Genomic DNA, 9,861 nt, shown 5'->3' on the forward strand with positions numbered 1-9,861 from the left:
ACCACTGCCAGCTACCTTTCCGGTTTTGAAATCACCAAGCAAGTTGCTTTTCAGCTTTGGTTCTCAATTTTTCTGGTCTAGAGAGTCCACTAAAGTACAAAATCCTGTTGTTTTAAAAAATACTCATTTGTGGCCGGGCGGTGGTGGCGCACGCTTTAATCCCAGCACTCGGGAGGCAGAGCCAGGCGGATCTCTGTGAGTTCGAGGCCAGCCTGGGCTACGAAGTGAGTCCCAGGAAAGGCGCAAAGCTACACTGAGAAACCCTGTCTCGAAAAACCAAAAAAAAAAAAAAAAAAATACTCATTTGTATAACAATTGGGGGAGGTTTTTTTGTTCTTGTTGAGGTTGCACTAGAAATATTTTATACTTACAACAAATACTTTGTTTTTTGGTAAACCAATGAATTTATTGGTTTTACTTAGTGGAGCTGTAACTAATTTTTAACACTTTTTTTGGAGGTGGGGGTGGGGAATTGGTTTTTGGAGACAGGGTGTCTCTATATAACAGCCCTGGCTGTCCTGTAACTTGCCTTGTAGACCAGGCCTGCCTCTGCCTCCCAAGTGCTGTAATAAAAGGCTTTGGCCACACTACGAAGGTCCTAAAGCCCTTTAATACAGAGTGGGTTCCAGGACAGCTAGGGCTACACAGAGAAACCCTGTCTGGAAAAGCAAAGACAAAAAATAAAAAATAAAAGAACAATGTAATTTACATATTAAGAGGCAGAGAGAGCCTGGCGGTGGTGGTACACGCCTTTAATCCCAGCACTCGGGAGGCAGAGCCAGGCGGATCTCTGTGAGTTCGAGGCCAGCCTGGGCTACAGAGAGTTCCAGGACAGGCACCAAAGCTACATGGCGAAACCCTGTCTCAAAAAGAGGCAGAGCAATGGTTCAAAAGTTAAGAGCAGGTGATTCATAGCCCTTACAACTCCAACTCCAGGATATCTGATGCCTTCCAGCCTCCTGGGTACCCACACCCTCATGCACATACCCCCACATGAACAGACATACACAGAATTTAAGTTACATATTACAATATGCAAAATTGGGGCATGCTGGAAAGATGGCTCAGAGGTTAAGAAAACTAGATGCTCTTGCAGAGAACCTGGGTTAATTTCCAACACCCAAATGGTGGCTCCCAATCATCCATAACTCCAGTTCCAGGAGATACACTGCCCTTTTCTGACCTCCTCAGACAACAGGCATGCACATAGTAGACATACATGAAGGCGAAACACTCATAATTTTTTTTAATTGAAAGCCTGTTGTGGTGGTGCATTCCTTTAATTCCAGCACTCAAGAGGCAGTGGCAGGGAGATTTCTGTGAGTTCAAGTCCAGCCTGGTGTACATAGTCAGACCCGGACTCAAAAAATAAAGTAAAATATCTAAATTTGGTACTGGAGAGATGACTCAGCAATTGAGAGCACTTACTGCTCTTGCAGAGGACCCGTTGGGATCCCAGAAACCACATCCTGCTGCTCACAACTGTGTACAAGTTTATTTACAGGGGATTCAGTGCTTTCTTCTGGCTTCCAAGAGCACATGCATGTAGTACATGTACAGATCACACACACACACAAATGAGAATCAAAATAAATTCAGTATGTAAATTCTCCTTCTCAAGTGTGTTGCTTCCACAAAAGGACTTCCACTGAAGCCCCATGAACAGCTTGCCACCATGGCATTTTCTCAAATAGTGACCTCTTGGTAATAGTCGAAACAAAACAGCACCATCTTCCTTCAATTAATGACAGCAGCTGCATTTGACAACAGTTTGGTGTACGTGGAAACCACTTAGATGATGATGGAGTTTAGCATTTACATGGATATCCAGTGGCTCAAGTCTCTCTCTCTTGTATGGGACTGATTAGCTTGCATCTAGCATGTCTGGCTCTGCTGACCACATACCAGTAGCCCTTGACAATGGTTTCATCACCCCAAAATACACACATTTGCACAGTGCCCCTTTATGTCCCCCCCCACCCGGAGCTGAGGACCCAACCCAGGGCCTTGCACTTGCTAAGCAAATGCTCTACCACTGAGCTAACTCCCCAACCCCCACAGTGCCCCTTTAAAAACTGTTAGGCTTAGTGATTTCTATGGTCCTGCGGTGATTTGAATGAGAATGGCCCCCATTGGCTCATATGTTTGAATACTTGGTCCTCAGTTGGTAGAACTGTTTGGGAAGGATTAGGAGGTGTGGCCTTGTTGGAGGTGTGTCACTGGGAGTTGGCTTGGAGGTTTCAAAAAAATTCTCCTTATTCCCAGTCTCCCTCTCCCTCTCCCTCTCCCTCTCCCTCTCTCTCTCTCTCTCTCTCTCTCTTTCTCTGCCTTCTGCTTGTGGTTCAAGATGTAAGCTCTCAGCTGTCCCTGCCACCATGCCTTTGCTCTGTCATCCTAGTATACTGTAACCCTTTGAAAGCAGAAGTCCAGTTAAATGCTTCTTTTATAAGTTGCCTTGGTCATGGTGTTTTATCACAGCAACAGAAAAGAAACTAAGATGGGTCCCTTTCTGGTATGAAATTTGAGGACTGACAAAGCATATTAGTGAGATTTGGTCTTAGTTTTTGCTTTAAATTCCTTTCCACATAAATGTAGAAAAATGGGAGTCCACTGTTCAAAAGCTATAAATTCTGAGAGTTACTCATATTGCATGTAACACGGTGAGATTGACTTATTAACCTGCTCCTGGGCTTTGTTTTACTTATGTAGAATATATGTACAGGGCACTGCTATGGAAATACACCCCCCCCCAATCAAATATACAGCAGTTTCTTATTTTCAATTAGTCTTGCTCAGAGGAATGCTTACTTCAAACTACTAGGGTGTTTTGTTAACAAGTTATTATTGGAGTATCAAATGTACAGGAAATGGGGTGCTAGAGAAACGGCTTAGTGGTTTAGAGCATGTGCTGTTCTAGCAAAGGACCGAAGTTGGATTTCCAACACCCACCTCAGGGGGCTCACAACCTCCAGTAACTGCAGCCCCAGGGGATCCCATACCCTGTTCTGGCCTCTGTAGGCACCTATACACATGCACATAAAAATACATGCACACCAAATAAATACAAATCTATTTTAAATGGACACAAAGTGGAGAAACACAAAGATTTGTCTTCAACCATATTTACTCTGGAAAGGAACAGTGTGTGTGCAGGCTTACACGGCTAGAGGGGCTGCCGTCCCCTGCTCCAAAGGACTGGTCCATTAAGGACTAATTTACAAAGTGTACCGTCAGTAGTTATCTTAGTGTTCTGTTACTGTGACGAGATACTATGACAGCAGCAGCTTTTATAAAAGAAAGCATTTAATCAGGAGCTTGCTAACAGTTTCAGAGGTTTAGTCCATCATCCCCATGGTTGGGAGCATGGCAGCATACAGACATGATGCTGGAGAAGGAGCTGAGAGTTCTACATCTGGACCCACAGGCAGCAGGGAGAGAACTGGGCTTGGCATGGGCTTTTGAACCCTCAAAGCCCACCCCCATGACACACTTCCTCCAACAAGACCAAACCTCCTAATCCTTCTAATCCCATCAAAGAGTTCTACTTCCTGGTGACTAAACATTCAAATATATGGGCCTTTGTGGCCATTCTTATTCAAACCACTATAATAGCCTTAGGGTCAGAAATTACTGAAACCAGAGACTTTTTTCCTATTCACTTTCCTACCTTCACAGGCATTTTAACTCAACAGCCTATATTGAAGCAAATATATTATCTGCACCACCCCCTAGACACCCCGACATGAAGGTGTCCTGGGAGGAGAGGACTAGGAGAGCCTGGGAACTGCAGCTCCTAGAACTAGCAGTTAGTTCCCTGTTCCAGGGCTTGCAAGCCATGTGAGTGGGGGCAATTCATTTGGCATCACAATGTTTGGGGAATATCTAGGGTTGGAATAACAGCAGTTTCCAGGGGCTGCAAAGATGGTTCAACTGTCAAGAGTGCTTGCTGTTCTTCCAGAGGAACTTGTTCTTCCAAGTTTGGTTCCCAGCACTCACACTGAATGACTCACAATCACCTCTAACTCCTGCTACAGGGGATCAAATGCCCTCTTATGGCCTCTGCAGACACACACAATTGTAGCATATAATCACACAGAAATACACACATACACATAAATAGAACCAGGAATAAATATTTTTAAAAAGCAGTTTCTACCTCAAACAATGGTTGGGATTCAAGGTCTCACAGAGGACAGGAGACAAAGCTTAGTCTAGGGTAGTCTATGACACCATCCCTGTAACTGGCTTCCCCAGAAGGCTGGGTTGATGTGGGCAGCACACACACACACACAACCTTACTGGTAAAGCTTCCTGCTGCGGGGTGTCTTTCTGTACCCTGTGAATATGTGTTGTGATGATTGGCTGATAAATACAGCTGCACTGGCCCATGGCAAGGCAGCTTTAGAGGCAGGCAGAAATCCAAGCAGACAGAGAGGAAGAGAAAGGAGAGGCAGAGAGATCCCAGCCTGCTGCTCAAGGAACAACATGCCAGCAGACCAGAAAGCCACGGAACACGTGGCAAAACACAGATTAATAGAAATGGGTTAATTTAAGTTATAAGAGCTAGCTAGCAAGAAGCCTTCCATAGGCCATGCAATTGGTAATTAATATAAGATTCTGAGTAATTATTTTATAAGCAGCTGTGAGACCGGAGAAACCGTCTGACAACACCGTCCACTGTAATGCTGCCTGGCATGGCCATTCTTTGTGAACACACAGAGAGGCTGGAACTTGTTACATCTCCCTGGGCAAGGTTCAACACCCAGATGCCCAACAGATGTTGAAAGGGGGATAGACAGTGCGAGTACCTGCCATGGGCCAGTCATAATGTAGGGCCTGGGCAGAGGCATCCATCCATTGTTTGGCTTCCACAGATGACCTTTAAACAAACTTTATTGCCATTCTTTGCACCCAAGTAACCGAAAACCCAAGGCAGAACTAACTGGACTATTGTGAAGCTGGAAGTTCGTTAAGCAGTAATCAAGGGATTTCCAGAGCCAGACACTTCAAGGCCTTTCATGAACACTTCATTTTAGCTCAAACTGGGGATAAAGTTCAAGGAAAGTGCAACATCGCTAAAGTTGAAGGAGTGTGTGTGTGTGTGTGTGTGTGTGTGTGTGTGTGTGTGTGTGTGTGGCTGAGGATCAAACCCAGAGCCTTGTACATGCTAGGCCAGGACCCTACCACTTAGTTACTTCCCCAGCCCCCCCCTCTGTTTTGTTTGTTTATTTGTTTTGAGACAGGCTCGTACTATGTAGCCCAAGCTGGCCTCCCTCAGTCTCCCAAGTGCTAGGATTACAGGCCTGAGCTACCACTCCTGGCTCAGAGGGATAATTAGAGGTATGGGGGTAAAAGTAGTTGCCTACTGAGTACCTTTTTATGGCGCTGTTCATGGCAAGGTCTTACGTAGCTGAGGTCTTGAACTCCAGGGGACTTGCCTTTGCCTTCCAAGTGCTAGGATTCCAGTGCAGACCACCTTGCCAACCTGGCTCTCCTCTTTATTGGTTTTTGCTGTTGTTTTGTTCTTAGGTTTTAAAAATAGGGTCTCACTAAGTCGACCAGGCTGACCTCGAACTCACAGAGTTACCTGTTTCTGCCCCTCAAGTGCTGGGATTAAAGATGTGCACCACTATGCCCAACCGTCCTCTTATGTTTTAAAATTATAATCGTCTTTTGTGGTTTTGTTTGATTGGTGCTTCAAGAAAGCCAGATTTGTTTCCAATGCTGGGTTACAATACTTAGGAGAATGTGACTTCAGAAGGCTGATAACCGTCTAAAGGGGAAGGAGATCTTGGGGCCAGCAATTACGGTACTGACCTGGAATCCTGGCCCTTGGGAGGCAAGGAAGAAGGATCTTGAGTTTGAGGCCAGCCTGGGCTACATAACGAGACTGATGGAGTAGAAGGTCTCAACTAGTATAGCTCTTGCCCCAGAAACCTGTCTCAGTTTAATCCCTGGAACCCAAGGTGAAAGGAGGGAACCAACTCCACAAAACTGCCCTCTGACCTCCACATGGAGTCCGTGGCACTCATGCCCCCTCCTGTCACACACACGCACGCACGCACGCACGCACGCACGCACTAATAATAACAAATTAAGGGAAGGTCCTGAACTCCAATATAGACTAGCTCTTCCTCCTTATTCAAGGGTAGAGGCTGGTTCGTATAGAACCAGGAATGTTGTAGGCAGTTCTGAAAACACTGATCCGAAACCTGCCTTCCTTCTGCAAACTTGGCAAGGCCAAACCAAAATTAGATTAAAGGCTATCTTCTCTGCCATTTAAACTGCTAAAAATATTTTCAGACAGACGAACCCAGTGACTTCTCCCTTCCTATGTGCAAAGTGACTGGGCAGCCTGAGGAGTAACAGCAGAGAAGCCATGGACAGCCGCTCTCAATGGAAGCAAAGGGTAGCCTGGGGACGTGGAGTATAGATAGCTCAGGGATTCACCTGCCTGGAGGAGGCCATGGACCTTTTTAGCAGATCTTCCCGGGTGTTGTAGAACTTGAAAACTGACCATGCCTGGACTGTCAATCTTCTGTTGGAATTACGCAGTCTGTCCTTCGGTCAAACTAACTCACTCTTTCTCCTTCTTCCTCCTTAGCGATTATTGCTGTCATTAGCCTACAAACCTTGATGCCTAATGGGGTGTGATCACTTTGAAATTTTAAAAAACCTGTTCAATGTTTTAACTTTCAATTCTTTGACATGTGGATTCAACATTAAGCTGGAAAATCTTTAAATCCTTTATAAACTCAAGTCTACTTAATGGTTCTTGCAGAATAAATGAAAGCTTGTGGCTGTACACTTTACACTTTCACTTGAATAATAATTAGATTAGTTAAGTGTTACTTTATGCAAAAAATAGAAAAGTCAGCAATGCTATTTCTTCCACAAGAATTGTTTTATGAAAGGAAAAATGCTGCAGCTCACCAGCTGCCGCCCACTCTTCCTTCTCTGCAATGTTTTTGAGTCTATTTTAGGTTACCTTTCACACAGCTTGACCTTGAGTATAATAAGAAATGTTACTTACTGTGTGAACCAAATTTGTACTTTAAATGTTTGTGTTCCACTTCAAAGTTTTGATCATCCATATACAATAGCTTGTGTGTTGGAAGCTTAATCCCTACAGTCATAATGTTAATGGTATTTGGAGGTGAGGCCTTTGGAGGCAATTGGTGTTAGATAAGGTCACAAAGGTGGCCAGGCCTTCCGCTGATGGCATTGTGGCTTTATGAGAAGAGAACCAGCACATTCTGTTTCCGAACAGGATGTCTCTACCATTTTACGATGTAGCAGAAGGCCCTCGCCAGAGACCTGGCAGATGGGGGTGCCTTGCTCTTGGATTTCCCAGACTCTACAACTGTGAGCCAACAGAGTTCTATGGTTTTATGAATTAGAATTACCCAGTCTCAGGTATTTTGGTATAGCAACACAAAACAGTTATACTAGGGCATGGTTTGTACCTAAGAGAGATCTAGAAATGTTGGCACCGTGGACACAAAGTAGTTGGCTCTAAAGCTGTTCTACACACACACACACACACACACACACACACACACACACACACACAGCGCGCGCGCGTTTTAAAAACATGGTCTCACGTAGCCAGGCTGTGCTTAAACTACTGATTCTTCTGGGATTACAAGCATGCCAGCACACCTGCCCTCTACCATATCTTGGATGACTCAACTATGATTCTCTTGCAGTCTAAAGCAGGTTATTCCAGCAGTCTGTGCCTCAGCTTTTAATTTATAAAGTAAAAGGCATACATGGTGGTACATGCCTGTAATCCCAGCACTCGAGGTGTTGAAACAGGAGGACTGGAAGTCTAAAGTCAGCCTGGCCTTTAGAGTGACATTCTATCTTGAAAAAACAAAACAGATGCACTAGCACTCAGGGGACAGAGGCAGGAAGATTAGGAGCTAAGACCAGCTTTGGCCACACACTGAGTCCAGACAAGTCTGGACTGCATGAGGCTCTGTCTTAAAACAAAACCTTAGCTAGGAGTGGTGGTGCACATCTTTAGTCCCAGCACTCAGAAGGCAGAGGCAAGTGGGTCTCTGTGAGTTCAAGGCCAGCCTGGTCTACAGAGTGAGTTCCAGGATGACCAGAGCTACATAGTGAGATCCTGTTTCAAAAATAACAAAAAATATATAATAGTAATAATTAAGTTTTTAAAACCCATAATATAACAACTAAGTACATAAGTAAATAAATAAAATGAGATCCCCTTGAAGTCAAGAGACATTAGTTGAACAACATACTAAGTTAGGGCCAAAAGAAAGACAGATAAGCTTAAAAGATGATTTGTGCTGTCCCAGAAGTGGAGAGATAAGACATATATATATATATATATATATATATATATATATATATATATATACAAAGATCATAACACAGCATGAAGCCATATGTGATATTGTCCACCTAGACCCTGAGCTCCTCTAAAGCTCATGTTTGTAAATGTGGAGAAAATGAATGAATGAACGATACCAAAAATGTGATAGCTGTTCTGAGGAGGAGCAGATGGAGTGAGCTTATAAGTTCAGGAAGCTGGGGCTGGAGCAGTTTAAAAGCACTTGATACTTTTACAGATAACCGAGTTCAATGCCCAGGCTCACAACTGTATGTAATTCCAGTTCCAAGGGATATAATGCTCTCTTCTGATCTCTGTAGATCCCTGCATGTATGTGGTGCACATACATACATTCACACACACACACACACACACACACACACACACACACAAACACATAAAATAAGTATGTCTTTTTAAAAAGCTCAGAAAGCCTTCAGACCTAGAGTTTGAGTTAAAGCTGGGAATATGGACAGGATTTGGATAGGAAAGAGAAGGGAAGAGGCTATTTCTGGTAAGGGCAGCTATGGAGATGAAGGGAAAGATACCTCATGTGCAGAAACTTGATCGGCTAAGAGGAAGGATAGGCTGTGGAGCTCTGGAAAGCAGTGAGTTCAGAAGAAAGTGCTTGAAAGGAATGAGTCATTAGTTCATTTGGCAATGAAAACCCACAAACACTGCCCTAATAGTTGGGAATACATTTCCTGTAGTGGTGTGAATGAGAGTGCCCTCCAAAGGCTCGTATATTTGAAGGCTTGGTCCCCAGTTTGTGGAACTATTTGAGAAGGATTAGGAGGTGTGGCCTTGTTAGAGCTGTGTCACTGGGGGTAGACTTTGAGGTTGGAAAAGTCCACACCATTCTCAGGTAGCTCTGTCTCTCCGCCTCATGACTGAATCAGGATGTAAGCTCTCAGCTACTTCTCCAGCACCATGCTTGCCTGCCTGTTGGTTTGCTCTCCTCCAGGATGGTTATGGACTTTAACCCTTTGGAACCGTGAGCCCCAATAAACATTGTATTTTCTAAGTTGCCTTAGTTACGGCAATAGAAAATTAACTGAGACAGTGACAAAGAAGAAAGCATGTCCTTATCTCCTAGGAATGACTATCGATTGGCCATAGTGTTTATTTTATAGGTATTTATTGAGATAAGATCTCATTATGTTGCCTATATTGGCTTTGAATTCCTAGGCACAAGAAGTCTTCCTACCTCAGCCTCACTAGTAGCTAGGACTACAGGTAGTGCCACTGGGCCTAGCTGGCTGAAGTAATTAGAAAGTGTGGGAGCTAGTAAGGTAAACTGAGGCTGACCTATGAGAAGGAAGTATTTGGGCTTTATTTTAGAAACAGCAGAAAGTGAGGAGCAGACAGGCATTCCCTAAAAGGGACAGTTGAGGGACAGACATTCTCCAGGGCAATAAAACTGTATCTTCATTAGACACAGGAACAAAAAGCATTGTCATGCTGAGCCTGTGACATAGGCCTGTAATCTCATCTTTCCAGGA

This window comes from Peromyscus leucopus, chromosome X (genome assembly GCF_004664715.2).
Source record: "Peromyscus leucopus breed LL Stock chromosome X, UCI_PerLeu_2.1, whole genome shotgun sequence".
NCBI classification, from domain to species: Eukaryota; Metazoa; Chordata; class Mammalia; order Rodentia; family Cricetidae; genus Peromyscus; species Peromyscus leucopus.